Below are 16,770 nucleotides of genomic sequence, written 5' to 3'. Positions count from 1 at the left end.
AATTTTTAATATTTTAAAATTTCTTTTCAGTGTACCAGAATTCATTGTTTATGCACCACACCCAGTGCTCCATGCAATCCGTGCCCTCCAAAATACCCACCACCAGGCTGACCCAACCTCCCACCCCTCGCCCCTTCAAAACCCTCAGATTGTTTTTCAGAGTCCATAGTCTCTCATGGTTCACCTCCCCCTCTAACTTCCCTCAACTCCCTTCTCCTCTCCATCTCCCCATGTCCTCCATGTTATTTGTTATGCTCCACAAATAAGTGAAACCATATGATAAATGACTCTCTTTGCTTGACTTATTTCACTCAGCATAATCTCTTCCAGTCCTGTCCATGTTGCTACAAAAGTTGGGTATTCATCCTTTCTGATGGAGGCATAATTCTCCATAGTGTATATGGACCACATCTTCTTTATCCATTTGTCCACTGAAAGGCATCTTGGTTCTTTCCAAAGTTTGGCAACTGTGGCCATTGGTGCTATGAACATCGGGGTACAGATGGCCTAAATTAGATGTTTCTTGATGTCTTAAATATCAGGCCTTTCTGTAATCATCAAGCCAAAGGACAGAATGCCAGCATGATGTCAGCACTCATGTCCCCATGTGTCTTGGTACCAGAGAGGCTGTTGAAGAATGGGACATGAAAGTTTGCCTCTTTCCTCATCTCTGACCAGACAGGTGCTGCTGAGGTTTCTATCCGTGTCTCTCCTCTGACTTCTAGACTTTAAAAGCCTTTCTGGTTAACCTGTTCTCCACACCCCCCGGCTTATTGAGTTATAAGCTCTGTATATACTGCGTGATGACTTGGTATACATATATTATGAAATGTGTACCACAATAAGGTAACATTGATCACTTCATACAGTTACGAAAAGTTTTTGTTTTCCTTGCCATGAGAACTTTCAGGATTTACTCTACCAATATCTTTCAAACATACTCATACTCATGCAGTGGTGTTCCTGTGGTCATCACGTCATACATTCCATCCCGGGTATTTATTTTTCTTAGAACCCTAAGTCTATACTATCAGACTATCTTGCTTCAATCCCTCCTTCCCCCACCCCAGCCTCTGATAAACCACAAATCTGATCTCTTTTTCTATGAATTCTGCCATAAGTGAGATCACACAGAATTTGTCTTTCTCTGCCTGACTTACTTCATCACTTAGCTTAGTGGCCTCAACTTCAAGGTCCATTCTTTTTTTTTTTTTTCTTTAACTGAAATATTGCAATTTTCAACCAATTATCAGTCAGAGTTTAGGGACCTGGGCATTTTCTTCTCTCTTGCAGAAAACCACCTACCTCCAGTGTATTGTGCATAGATTTTCAAGTTTAGACCTCAGAAGGAACCCAAATGTTTTTTAGTGCCAAAACTGTGAGAAGCACCATCCCCTGGTCCCCACAGTCAATGTGTAATCACGCATTCTGTACTAAATAATAACTCTTACTAGACCTGGCTCCCCTTTAAACATGCCTTATTTCTCTTTCCTCTTTGCCATCAAACTCCTTGAAAAGCAGAGACTGGACCTGCCCCATCCACTGGTCTCACCAGTTGCACCAGCCTATCAGCATTTGAAAGGTGACTGGTCTGAACTGAGACGTGCTCTGAGTATAATATATGCACTGATTTCAATATGGAAAAGAATGTAAAATACCTCACCAAGAATTACTTTGGGCCAACTGAGAGGAATAAAACATATCACTAACATTAATTTCATCTGTTTCCTTTTATAGTCTTTTTAAAAAAAAATTATTTATTTAAGAGACAGAGAGCCAGCAACCACACACACAGGCGGAGGGGCAGAGAGAGAGACAGAATCCCAAGCAGACTCCAGGCTGAGTACAGAGCCTGATGTGGGCTCGATCCCATGACCCTGAGATCGTGACCTGAGCCGAAACCAAGAGTCAGAAGCTCTACCAGCTGAGCTGCCCTGGTGCTCTTTTTACATTCCTAATGTGGCTACCAGAAAATTTAAAATTACATACGCAGCATGCGTTGTATTTTTATTGGGCCGTGCTGGTCTAGACTCTGCTTTATAGCATTTAAAGACCGTGGCAAATATAAAGCACAATGCTCATAAAATTAAAATGGGCTTTGAGTCTATGCAAGAGCTTTTATTCACAAGTCATCATTTCCAGTCAGCTTTTAAGTAAGGGAACACAGAAGTTGTGACATGAGAAATGGTGAGGGAAATAACAAGGAAACTTGCTTATTGCCCAGGAATCTTGACCCTGAAACAGCAGTAATGGTCGAGCCAGTGCTGGGCCACGCGTTCTGTGTGTCATAGGACATCCTGGCCATGGCAGCCCCCTCAGAAGCTGTGTGAGGGTGGGCCTCCCAGTGGGCAGCTTAGTGCCCCCAGTGACTGACCAGAAACGCCCGTGTCAGGCATTTGATGCCAAGAGCAGACAAGGAAAGAGCAGGAGGCAGCACGGAGTTACTGGAGGAGGGCCACAGAGCTTGGGAAGACGTGAGCCCTCTTGCTGGCTTGGCGTGACCTTGTGTAAGTCACAGAACTCTCTCGGTGTCCTCCTGGACGCAGTGCAGTCAACACACAGAAGCAGAGCGCCCACTCGGAGAGTTCCCGCCCTTCTTCTCACACTTAGCACCCCGAGGCCTTGGGCAAGTTCCTGGACGTCTCCAGGCCTCAGTTGTCTCACCTGAGAAATGTGGGCTATGGTAGTCACGTCTTATGGGGTGGGCTGGGAGGGCCACACCGTCCAGCTCCCACCCAAACTCAAGAATGCCGTGGGATTGTCCCCAGTATGGAGCCATAGCTTGTTCACTGCCCATGGTAGAGGCTTATTGCCTCACTGTCTCCTTGTTTGTTGATTTATTTTCTGTTGTGGTGGTAAAATATATAGAACATAAACATTTCCATTAAGTATATTTTAAATGCAGTAAGCATATTCACACTCTTGTACAAACTTCCCACTGTCCATCTCCAGAATTTTTCATCATCCCAGATACTCTATACTCTTTCAACAATACCTCCCCATTCTGGTCCCCCCAGGCCCTGGTAATCCCTGTACTTTCTCTCTGTATGATTTTGATTACCTTAGGTATCTCAAATAAGTGGAATCCTACAGTATTTGACCTTTTGTGACTGGCTTATTTCACTCACCATGGCTTCTAGATCCATCCATGCTGTGGCCTGTATCAGAATGTCCTTCCTTTTTAAGGGTGATAATATTCCGCTGTATGTACACACCACACTTTGTTTATCCATTCATGTGTTGATGGGCCCTCAGGTTTCAGACATTATTATCAATTCCTCCACACAGTGATCAGGAACCTGCCTTTCTGTGACTCACACCCGCCTGCCCAGCTCTTCCCTTGGGGCCCACAGCCTCAGACTGGCTCCCTTCCCACAGGAATCCCTGGATTTGAAGAGCGGTCCTGAGCCCTCACTGCCAATTCCTCAAAGGCCAAGTAGTTTCTATTTCATAATTTGCCAATGCTTTGCCACTGTGGGGTAGGTTGTTAGACCCACTTCAATATTCTGATCTCCTTCTCAATAGGAATTATCCTAGAGGTGCCTGGATGGCTCAGTCTGTTAAGCGTTTATTTTCACCTCAGATCATGATCCCAGGGTCCTAGAATTGAGTCCCGCGTCGTGCTCCTTTCCCAGTCGGGAGCCTGCTTCTCCCTCTCCCTGCTCTGTCTGCTTGTCTCTCTCTCTGTCATTTAAATAAATAAATCTTAAAAAAAAAAAAAACCCACCAGGAGTTATCCTAAACTGAGTTGACCTGTACTCTCTTCCGGGACTACAGCTTCTCTTATCTCAACCCTTTACTAACACAGCCCTTTTGAGCAGCCATATTTCCTTGATTCATTTATTGAATGTGTTTTATTGGACACCTTGTAAAGGTGAGGCAACTCAGGGCAGTCATTTGGAGCTTGAGCTCCAGAGCCAGACTTTGTAGGTCAGATTCTGAGATCCATCCCTTACTAGATGCCACTGGGCATGTTTTTTAACTCTTCAGAGCCTGTTTCCTTATCTATAAAATAGGAGTAACGACAGAATACACCTCATTGGTTTGTTGTGTGGATGAATGAATTAGTGCATGTAAAATATTAGATATGTGCCCGGCACTCAATAAATGTGCTACTTCTCTGCTGGGGCACCGTGCCCAGTGCTGGGGGCACAGTAGTGGTCCAGGCAGACCAGCTCTGGGCATTTTGTGGTTTGTAGTCTAATGAAATGACCAGACAAGTAAACAATTATATGACAACTAGGATTTATTCATGGGCCAACATATAATTAAAAGATATGTTTTTTTTTTTTAAGTAGAAATAAACCCCAGTTGCCCCACAGTGTATTAAGTTTCTGATGAGAAAATTACAGGGTGATATGGGAGCCCAGAAGTGGGATACCTAACTCACCTCCATTCACACTCACTCATTTCTTTTTTCCTTCCTTCCTCCCTCCCTTCCTTTCTCTTTCTCCCTCCCTTCCTTCTTCCTTCCTCGTTTTTTCTTTCTTTTTTTCTTTCTGAGAGAAGGAGAGAGAGTGTGTGTGTGTGTGTGTGTGTGTGCGTGTGTGTGTGTGAGCTAGCCATAGGGAAGGGGCAGAGGGAGAGGGACAGAGAGAATCCCAAGCAGACTCTCCAATGAACACAGAGCCCCACATGGGACTTGATCCCATGACCCTGAGATCGTGACCCAAGCTGAAATCAAGAGTTGAATACCCAACCAACTGAGCCATCCAGGTACCCTGACTCTCATCATATTTCTTATAAGTAAATACTTCCTAGGTTCCTATCATCTGTAATGTATAGTTGTAGACTCTGAGAATTATCAGTGGAACAAAACAAAGACCTCTCTCTTGAGAAGCCTAGGTGGTATTGGAGGGAGACAGACAAAAGCATACTGAATAAAACTATAAATAGTAAAAGTCAGGTTATGCATTAATAGATGACAGATACAACTTTATCTTGTCTATTGGCACGTAGGGCTGGCATGATTCTTGATAGGCAGGGTGTTCTATGTCAATGAGGACTTTGGAATGACTCTAGGGTTTTTGGCCTGAGCAACTAGCTGTCAGGGTGTGGGATCAGGATGGATTCCCAGAGAAGAGGACATGTAAATGCCTCCTGCCAAGTGAGGAGATCCAGGAAAAATGCTGTAAAAGCTGGAGCTTATGCAAACCTTACAGGCAACTACTGTCGTGTGAAGACTCAGTAGTCCTCGAGCACTCTGGCCTTATAGCCAGGGTTCAAGTGTACAATTTTCTGTTTTTAGAGATTTTAAAAATAACCTTGACTTTCAGCATTCTGGGAAGCTACTCCTCCTGGTATTATGTCTTCCAAGAGGTTGATAAGTCCGTATTCCATGACTTTTCCTGGTAGTAGATTAAAAAAAAAAGTTGATTTGAACCTGGTCAAGGTCAGAGTCATGAGTCACACCTGCCTCTGTGCTGATACAGGTCCCATTAACCAGCCCTCGGGGGACAACGACAGATGGACCCAACCATACGATAATATTACACAGCCTGCCCCTCTCCATCTTATTCCCTAATAATAGCCCTCAGAATTGTATTACATAAGACATGTAAGTGGCTGGAAAGTTCTCCAGAGAAACACCAGTGGTCATTGTTTACTACAACTCGGCTGCCAGCTTCTGGGAATGGAGATGCACAGGGGCCGAGGGAGTATGAAGCAGTCACACAGACAACGAGGGGAGGGTTCCTACCTGCACAAATGTGTACAGTAAGGCATCCCTTACTTGCACCAAGCTGACCCGTTTCAAGAGATTGCTATGGCTCTGAAGTCACATTTGTGGGTGTGAAATCAATGGTGAGAATTTGAGTGGGTTCTGTTTATTAGAACACTGATATGAAGCCTATTAAATCGAGCAAGTTGTGTTCATACCCTGATTTTATACACTTACATTTATCAAAAACACTCTGATCAACAATTGATATACTTGCCTTTTTGGGGGGAGAAAGGAGAATACTTAAGAAACAGAATTAGGGGCACGTGGGTGGCTCAGTCATTAAGCATCTGCCTTCGGCTCAGGTCATGATCCCAGGGTCCTGGGCTGAGCCCTGCATCCGGTTCCCTGCTTGGCAGGAAGCCTCCTTCTCCCTCTCCCACCACCCTTGCCTGTGTTCCCTCTCTTGCTGTGTCTCTATCAAATAAATAAAATCTTAAAAAAAAAAAAACCCACAGAATTAACTGCTGCCTAAGAGAAAATCTTTGGTGAACATAAGCATGCTATGAAATATGTCCATGGTTAGTCAGAGATGACAAACTATTGTTAAACGTTGAAGGGAAATGGACATTTTTAAACACACACACATACACATTGCTTAATGTAACTTCTTTTTAAGTCCTATGCTGTCGGAATTCCAGCACCCATTTTACAACAGAGGATCCAGGCCCAGAGATGCTGAGTAAATTGTCCAAGGACATGCAGCTAGGTAATTAGGGGTAAGTGGAGCTTCAGACTACAAAGTCCACCTTTTCTACTAGGCTCTGCTTCCTCCTCAGTGGACTGAGCACGTGTTTATTGCTTTCTGTTATGAGCAGGAGGTTTGGAGCCTGCCGTGAGCCAGGTCTGGGGGATAGAAGGAAGTTTAGACCAGGAATTCTGCCTTCCAGGGGCGTGCAAGGGGGACCAAGGCAAGTACTGAAATGAGCCACATTACAAAGTAGTGAATGATGAATGTCATGTGGGTGATGTAGCAAACAAATCCTAGAAAAGTCCTGTGGAGAGGACTTTTGTGTGTGGGCTGTTGGGTCAGGGAAGGCTTCCTGGAGGAAGTGACATTGCATTTATTCATTCACATATAGTCATTCTGTATGTGACATAGAGTGTCATCCTATATGACATATAGTCATTCTATATATTTATTCATTCACTATAGTCATTCACATATAGTCAGCTGTATGTAGTGACAGCTGACTCTGTGTCAGTCATAGTTTCAGGCACTGGGGACACAGTCATGAAGAAGTGACACGCACTGTCTGTTTTCTTGAAGCTTCTGGTGTGTGTGTGTGTGTGTGTGTGTGTGTGTGCGCGCGCGCGCGCGAATGAGAGAGAGGGAGAGGAAGCAATATGGCGGAGGGAGAGAGAAAATAAATAAGATCATTTGAGAGAGCAACGAGTATTATACATTTTGGGGAGGGGACAGGGTGCCTGTCTGGCTCAGGCAGAACAGTGTGTGAATTTTGATCTCGGGGTCTTGAGTTCAAGCTCCATGTTGGATGGAGAGATAACTTAAAAAAATAAACTTTTAAAAAAAGTGACAGAGGACTCAGTTAGATGGTTTTTTTTTTTAAGATTTTTTTTATTTATTTATCAGAGAGAGAGGGAGAGCGAGCGAGCACAGGCAGACAGAATGGCAGGCAGAGGCTGAGGGAGAAGCAGGCTCCCTGCTGAGCAAGGAGCCCAATGTGGGACTCAATCCCAGGACGCTGGGATCATGACCTGAGCTGAAGGCAGCTGCTTAACCAACTGAGCCACCCAGGCGTCCCTCAGTTAGATGGTTTTATCTAAGGATGAGACATTAATACTGAAAGATGAGAGGCCGCCCATGGGAAGAGCTGGCAGGGGGAACAGCAAGTACAGAGCTTTGAGGACGGAGCCAGACAAGATACGTGGCTGGAACCTGGTGTGCCAGAGACTCAGAGTGGGGAAGGCTCCTGGAAAAGCAGCTTTGCAGGGTCTGGCTTCAGTCCTAGGACAGTGGGGAACTCCCAGGGGGCGGCATGCTCCCCAAGGAACGAAGAGCTTGCAAAAACAAAAAGAAGCACTGAGGCGTGTTGGAAACTCGAGGGTTCCATTGTCCATTGTTCCATTGTCCCAATGGAGGGACAAGAACAGTGGTCACCCTAGATTCAGTTCTAACGACAAGAACAGTGGTCACCCTAGATTCAGTTCTAAAGGGTTGTGGGAGGAGGAACCCTTCCCTGAATTTTCTATACCCCTGGTTCTCCATTTACCTCACACTTCTCTGCATGGAGGGCCAGAAAAAGGATTAGTAGGATATTTCCATTCTGGATCTATCATCTACAAGTTTTGTCGATGCAAAAAGAGAGGTTATATTTTTCCTCCAAAATATAGAAATATTTCCATATTTATTATTACGTATGGACTTAAACACGTGGAAGAGTGCAGAAGTCACAAGAGCCCGGCTCAGCGAATTTCCACAGAATGAACACACCTGTGTACTAGCCCCCAGTTAGAAAAACAGAACACAACGAGAATCATAGGGTAACACTGCCTTGATTTTTCTTCCTTTTTAAAAAAGGTTTTATTTGACGTGGAGAGAGACGGGGAGGAGGGAGAAAGCAAACACGAGCAGGGGGAGGGGCAGAGGGAAAGGGAGAAGGCTCCCCACTGAGCAGGGAGCCCAATGCGGGTCAATTCCAGGACCCTGGGATCACGACCTGAACAGAAAGCTAACGGACTGAGCCACCCAGACGCCCCACTGTGCAGATTGCTAACATTCACAATTGGCTTTGACTGCTTTGAGCTTTATCTAAAAAGATTTCTACTTTGTCTATATTTTGTGTCTGGCTTCTTTTGTTCAGTATTACCTGTCTAAGGTTCATCCATGTAGTCCCCTCGAGCTGGGCATCATCCATTGTTACCGCCACTCACAGTCCCTTGTGTGAACATACTACAGTTGACCTACCCATTCTGCTACTGATGGACATCTGGGTTTTTTCCATTTGGGGACTGTTGTGAATTGTGCTGCCATGCGCATTTTTGTAAATGTACAAAATATACCTGGTACCTGTAACCAAGTGTATGTTGGTATTTTGGGAACCAAGTATATGTTTTTGCTGGATGTATATTATGAGAAGAACTGCTGGGTCAAAAGTTATGCATATGTATGTTCAAGTTTAGTACATACTGTCAGACAGTTTTCCAGGCTGGTTGTATCAGTTTAGCTAGTTTTAAAAACCAGACTAAAAATGCTCCTTCCGATTATGTTGACCAAATACCTTGGCTTTTGATAACCTGTCCTGGTTAGGCAGGTTTCTGAGGGAAAAACTACCAAGACAAATTTTGTGCATTAATTACTACATTTGGGCTAACTTGAGAAGGATATTAGCAAGGGAGACGTCATTAACAAACAGAATTAAGGAATTTTTAAAAATAGATTTTATTTATTTGAGAGAGAGAGAGAGAGATAGAGAATGATCGAGAGAGCACAGGAGCAGAGGGAGAGGGAGAAACCAATTCCCCTGCTGAGCAGGGAGCCCGACGTGAGGCTCTATCCCAGGACCTGGGGGTCAGGACTTGAGCAAAGAACAGATGCTTCACTGACTCAGCTGCCCAAGCGCCCCTGGAATTATGGACTTCACAGTTTATGTGATGGAATTTTCCCATAGACTGGAGCTATATTTTAGGGAAAGGTGCCTTCCAGCCCATTCTAGGAAAACCAAGTTGGGAGCCTTGGATATTGGTGTTCACCTTCCAACATAGTACCTGAGGGGTTTGGACTGGCTGTTCTCTGAGGGCACTCTTCCCTTCTCTCCGTTTCTGAAGGAGAGTAGAGAGTTGGGTAATCCAGTGGTGATCCTTGGTTAATACTTCTCCTTGACTGGAGAGACAGGCAAGCGCTAACCCAACCCCTGCTTTGTTCACTAGTGACCAAGGCATCTTTGGGTGTCTTTCACCTGTTAATTCACAATTGCTCGGCAATCATTCCTCAACAGCAGCTGAAGCTGAGCCCGCACCAGAGACACATGTCCAGAGGTCTGGAGAGACAGGCCATGCATAACAGGATACTATGGACAGAGAAAACAAATATGAAACCCAAATGAAAAATCACAATGTTGGTGCCCCAATGTGCAAATGAGCTGCTCTGCTCAAGCACAATTCTTGGAAGCAGCAGGTATTTGTTTACTTAATCCTGGTCTGTCTCCAAAGAACATGCTTTCTTACTTTCTTTTTTTTTTTTTTTTAAGATTTTTAAAATTCATTTTTGAGAGAGGGAGAGAGAACAAGAGAGAAGAATGAGTAGGAGGGAGCAGCAGAGGGAGAGGGAGAAGCAGACTCCCTACTGAGCAGGGAGCCGGATGTGGGACTCGATCCCAGGACCCTGGGATCATGACCCGAGCTGAAGGCAGAAGCCTAACCGACTGAACCACCCAGGTGCCCCACAAAGCACATGCTTTCTATTTCTCCTATATTCCCTTAAGGAGCACTTCTTTTAGGCTCAGTAGTCTATCTGAGATGTTTGAAAATGCTCACTGTATCACTGAAGGATCACAATCCATCATTCATGAGGACCAGAGCCCAGTGTAAAGCCCCCCTGTGGAGGGGTGCCTGGGTGTTCAGTCCTTAAGCATTTGTCTTCAGCTCAGGTCATGATCCCAGGTTCCTGGGATCAAGACCCACATCGGGCTTCCTGCTCAGTGGAGTGCCTGTTTCTTCCTTTCCCTCTGCCTGCTGCTCTGCCTACTTGTGCTCTCTCTCTCTCTCTTTCAAATAAATAAATATATTTTTTAAAAAACCCAAAATCTCCCATGTGGAATTTGGCAAGTGTGGCCATGTGCTAATATGCTGTGTCAGGCAAACCTGGCCAGAATGGAGGATTGATGACTATTGATTTTTAGACATCAGCCATCTGAGATATGACTAATGGCAGTAATAAAGGAGTCTTATCAGCCTCCACGTTTATTTCAAAGGTGTGGAGTGAGAGAGTACTGAATGAAACACCTGGGGTTTGAACTCAGTTCTGCCATTAACCACTTTGTGTCCTTGGCAAGTTGCTTTAACTTTTGGATCTCTTTTGTGATATGCGAGATGAGACTTGCAGACTATATCACTTTCTAGGTCTCTTCAGTTCCTGGGCATAGCAACTCCAAGCTCCTAAGAAAAGTAGCAACTTAAGTTAGCATTTATGACATGTCCTTCAGAAGAAAAGAAAGTGCCCCTTTTTTCTCTTTTTGACAAACTATATTCAGAGCCTTGGGATCTAAAGAGTGACATGCTTTAATTTCCTGGAGATCATGAGTCTGCAGTGTTTTAATGTTGTGTGAGAATATGTGGATCTTTTGAAAGAAACTCTGACTCCTTTAACAAATATGGATTGCTTACTCAGCTTACGTCCTCATGGAACTTAGATTATAGTGGGAGAGCTAAGACATGGCTACTAGAACTGTAATGCAAAGTGAGAGGTAGCAAAAGCCATGGAGGAAGCATGAAAGTGTGACAGGGTTCAGCTCCCTTTTTCCGGGTCAGATAAGACTTCATGAAAGCAGAGTTATCTGAGCAAGAAATGAGTACCATTTCAGCAAGTGGAGAAATGGAGAGCCCTCTCTTACAAGAGGATATAAGGAAGGGACAGAGCTATAGGTCAATGAAGGTTTGGGCATGGAAAGCAAGAGCTGGCTATATGTAGGGTGACCATATGTCCGAATTTTCCTAGAACAGTCTCAGTTTATATTTTCTGTCCTGGTGTAATTTTTAACAGCACCTCCTTTTTACTCTCAAAAATCAACCCAATTTGGGGTCACCTGGATGGCTCAGTCTGTTAAGCGTCTGCCTTAGGCTCAGGTCATGATCCCAAGGTCCTGGGACTGAATCCCGCATGAGGCTTGCTGCTCAGCAAGGAGTTTGCTTCTCCTACTCCCCCTGCTTGGACTCTCTCTCTATATATAATATAAATAAATAAAATCTTTTTAAAAATTGTCCCAATTTGGATGAAAAACTATATAGTCACCATAGCTATAAGAGATGTTAAAAGGCCAAAACTCCACAGGGATAACAGGATCTTTGAGGGAGAAAAGGAGAGGAGTGTTACTAAACAACCAGGGGGTCAGTGAAGAAAGCAAGGAAGAAACCAGAAAATACCTTGAGATGAATGAAAATGGAAACACAACTTTCCAAAATCTTTGGGATGCAGCAAAACCAGTTCTAAGAGGGAAATTCATAGTTATACAGGCCTACCTCAGGAAAGAACAATTCCAAATAAAGAACCTAATTTTATACCTAAAGGATAGAAAAAGAAGAACAAACAGAACTCAAAATTAAAAGGAAGGAAATAACAAAGATCAGAGAGGAAATAAATGAAACATGGACTAAAAAAAACCAAAAAGAGGAATGAAATTAAAACCTGGTTCTTTGAAAAGATAAAAAGAAATTGATAAACGTTTAGCCAAACTCATCAAGAAACAGAGAGGGCTCAAAGAAATCCACAAAAATACAAAAAATAATAGCCTGCTATGAACCATGATATGCTGACTAACTAGAAAACCTTAAAAAAAATGGATAAATTCCTGGAAACATACAAATTTCTTATACTGCATCACAAAGAAATGGAAAATCTTTATAGACTGATTACAAGTAATAAAATTGAATCAGGAATTTTAAAACTCCACCAAAACAAAAATCCAAAACCAGATGGCTTCCTGGGTGAATTCTACAAAACATTTACAGAAGAGCTGGCACATATCCTTCTCAAATTATTCCAAGAAATTAAAGAGAAGGGAATGCTCCCAAACTCATTTTTCAAGGTAAGTATTACTCTGATACCAAAACCAAAGCTAACACACAAAGAAGAAAATTACAGGCCAATATTCTTGGTGAACACAGATGTAAAAATCCTCAAGAAAATATCAGCAAACTGAATTCAACAATACATCAAAAGAGCATAACCATGATCAAGTGGGATTTATTCCAGGGATGCAAGGATGGTTCAACATCCACAAATCTCTTAAGAGGATACACCACGTTTGCAAAACAAAGGATAAACATCATACGATCGTCTCAATAGATGCAGAAAAAACATTTGACAAAATTCACCAGAATTTTGGGTAGAGAAGGAATGTACCTCAGAAAAGTGGGTAGAGAAGGAATGTACCTCAACACAATAAAGGCCACTTATATGTGGAATATAAATAATATTTGCTTCTAACAAGCAAAATAGAAACAGAAACAGACACAGACTCAAAGATACAAGAAACAAACTGCTGGCTACCAGAGTGGGAAGGGGGTGGGGAGAAGGCAAAATTGGTGAAGGGGATTAGAGGTACAAACTTGCAGTTATAAAATAAGTAAGTTATGGGGGTATATGTACAGTGTTTGGAATATACTCAGTAATATTGTAATAACTTTATATGGTGATTGATGATAGCTAGACATTGTGGGGATTATTTCATAAAGTACAAAGTTATCAAATCACTACAACATACACATGAAACTAATAGGAAACTAATAGGATATTTAATAAACTATAAAATTATCAAATCACTATAACATACACCTGAAATTAGCTAATATGTTAATTTGACTTCAACTAAAATAAGGAGGAAAAAGAGAGGAGTCGGGAAAGACTCTAGGCTTGCCATTTGGTTGCCTGGCAAAATACAGGTAAAAATGGCATTAGAAGGAATTGCCATTGAGAAGGAAAGATTATGAATTCAGCTTTTTTTAACTGAAAAAAATTTTTTTTTAAATTTGAGAGTTAGGAGCGAGAACTGGGGAAGGAGCAGAGGGAGAGGGAGAAGCAGACTAACCGCTGAGCAGGGAGCCCGATGTGGGGCTCTATCCCAGGATTCGGGGACTATGACCTGAGCCGAAGACAGGTGCTTAAGTGACTGAGCCGCCCAGGTGCCCTATGAATTCAGTTTTTGATCAGAAAGATAGAGCTGGAGGGGGCCCTGCCCACCACCGATTCCAACCCCTCCTTTCACAGATAAAGGAAATGGCATCAAGGACATTATTCAGGACAGAAACCCAGGTCACCTGCCCCCCTCCCCTTGCACCTCTTGCCTCTCTACCTCCCTGTACTGAGTTGAATAGAGTCCCTCCTAAATTCATGTCTGCTGAAAACCTGAAAATGTGGCTTTATTTGGAAATAAGGTCTTTGCCAGATGTAATCAAGTTAAGATGATGGCATGCTGACGTGGTATGGGCCCCTAATCCAACATGACAGGTATCTTCATAAGAGGAGGAAAATCTGGGGTCGCCTGGGTGGTTCAGTTGCTTAGGTGACTGCCTTTGGCTCAGGTCATGATCCTGGAGTCCCAGGATCAAGTCTTGCATGAGGATCCCCACTCAGTATGGAGTCTGCTTCTCCCTCTTACCCCTCCCGCTCTCCTGCTCTCTCTCCCTCTCTCTCAAATAAATAAAATCTTAAAAAAAATAAAAAAGAAGAAAAGGAAAATCTAGACGGTAGACATGGAGACACACAGTGAGGAGGTGAGATGAAAGTGGATTGAGATGAGGCAGAGATTGGAGCGATACATCTACAAGCCAAAGACCATCAGGCATAACCCAGAGTGACCAGAAGCTAGGAAGAGATGAAGAGGGTCCTCCCTTAGTGGCCCTGGGGGGAGCCTGGCTTTGCTAACATCTTGATCTTGGACTTGTCACCTCCAGAACCACGAGGGAGCATCGTTCCGTTAATTTAGGCCAGCCTGTGTGTTGTATTCAGTTATGGCAGTCCTGGGACACGGATGTGTCTTCTGAGCTTTTGGTTCAGGTGGAGGGGTGAGATGGCACTGCCTGTGATGCACAGGGAAACGTGGGGCTCGAGTGCAGGAGAGAGGTTGGGAGTAAGACAGAGCCAGGACTGGTGATGGGAATGTGGGGACAGAAGAAAGGACCAAAGGGAGGGAAAGAAAGGAGCTCCAAGGACAGGGCTTGGAGAGACAAGGTAGAGGCAGAGGGCACAGCCGGAAGTGCAAGAAGAGACCGGAAGTGAGGGAGGAATTCCAGAGGTGGCGGCAGTCAAGAGGTCAGGACTGGACCATGCTGATTTCCCAGAGCACATTTAGAAAAGCACAGGGCTTAGAAACTGGTGTGCAGAAGCTTCAGGAGTGACTCTGCATTGTGAGTATGGAAAGATAAGGGGAGATACTCTTTCAAAAGACTTCAGGATGGAGGGAGAACCAGGGCAACACCTTAAGGTGTGGAGCAGGGAAGAGGGATTTTGGAGAATTGAGTATATTTGTGGGAAAAGGGGAGGAGAGGGAAGAACTATGGGTGTGAGCAGTTGGATGGGCCCAGGTCCGCCCATGCAAACACACAGACACAGCGCCTCTCACCCAGAATTTAGCCAATGCTTTGCCTCCACACCTTTTTGCGCCTTGGCATTCCTCTGCCACACCCTCGTCCAATTCTGGAGCCTTGAGCCATTCACTAGGGGATGGGCTCTTAAGTACAGTGGGCATGGCAGCAGTGCGGGGACAGTGTGGCCCCTGATGTGGGGAGAGGGCAGCTGACATCATTGTGTCTCATCAGTGAAAGTGCATGGGGCAGCTGCTAAGGTTGTTGGGACAGGCATCCATAGAACAGGAGTCAGGGGACTGTCCCCGAGCAGTGGGTCCCAGCCATGTCACATGGACGATTACCAGGGGACTCAAACAGTAGAGTCTGCAGAAGTGTGAACAAGGTCAGGCTCTCAGGAGACACAGTAGGTCGACACTCGACCCCCAGCCTGCTGATCAAACCCCCAGCTCTGACCCTTGCCCATCAGCATCCTTTGGAAAAGATGGTAAAGTGAATCAGCTCTGTGTTCCCTGGGCTTGATGGCTCTCACCCACGACTTCCTTATCTGACATGGGGCTCTGGAGTAAGACTAGCTTTTTGCCTCCATTTCTTCTTCTGCCTCTCTTGTGAAGAAACTCATTCCAAAGTATGAATCACAGAGCTTTTAGGAAACACCATGGTGTCCTTGGGAGAGTGAGATTCTGGGAATACACGGCCAGATATAGAAGTGGGAGGGATCCAGCATATCGAGAGGACCTTGCAGCCCTCCCAACAGATAAACCTCACTTAAAATTAATGGATATGTGGATGAGAGCACATTGAGAAAAACAAGGACAAAATGCACCCCTTCCCACTCCCCCCATCCCCCGCGGTAACCACACCACATCATATTTGATCTTGGAGACATCATACCAGCTGCCCTTGCTCCAAGGCACAGAGCCCCCTCTCCGGCAGACAAGGGTGTCCCTGGTGGGAGCCACAGCATTGGCTGAGATCTGGGCAAGGTGTTACTATGTCTGTGTGTTGAAGAGGTGGGCACGTGGGTGCCAGGGTTGGAGCAATGATTGTGGGGAAAAAAGTAAGATTTTGGAGAAAGTTTAGACCTTACCTCTGTACTGTTAACTCCTTCCCATTTTCTTTCCTTTCAGTACTCCCAAATCATATATGCTTCACCACGAGATTTTTATTTTTCTCATTTTTTGTGCTTCCTTCACCAACAAATGAGGAAGTATGCCAACCAATGGGCAGGAACCACATAGCAAGTAAATGGCGGAACCAGGGTTCAAACAGGTCCATAACTCCAAGTCAAGTGCTCTTCACCTTCTACCCTCTTCAGCTCCCCACTCCCCTTTCAAAATGAAGGCTGGCTCCCAGATGGGCTATGGCAGTATGATGACATCTTCAGAATGTCACATTCAGGAACTTTACATAGAGACCCCAGTGGAACCGAGCCAAGTCATCTTGAGTCTCCAGGTTCACTCTATAGGAAAGGATCACGGCTCTGCTCCTGAGCCCCTATGCCCTCTTTGTTGACAGTGTGGCTAAAGCACTGGTAGCTGGTAGCCTTGCACAGAAGTCTAGGACCAGGGCTAGTGGCTGTATTCTGATGTCCAGGAATGGTTCCTTCCGTATTATGCCCTCCTGCTACCATATACAGTATTGTTGGAGCTGAAACCTAGGCTGGGCCTTCAGGAAAAACTCTCAGATCCACATTCCCAAACTGGCATCCCAAGGGGTCCTCTGGCATGTCCTGGAAGGCGAGGAAGGCCATCTGCTGAAGCTACGGTACAGGGATCAGGAGGTTGCTA

The sequence above is a fragment of the Mustela nivalis genome (genome assembly GCF_964662115.1).
Source record: "Mustela nivalis genome assembly, chromosome: 4".
Classification (NCBI taxonomy): Eukaryota; Metazoa; Chordata; class Mammalia; order Carnivora; family Mustelidae; genus Mustela; species Mustela nivalis.
The sequence above is the reverse complement of the archived record's forward strand: the minus strand, read 5'-3'. Positions refer to the sequence as shown.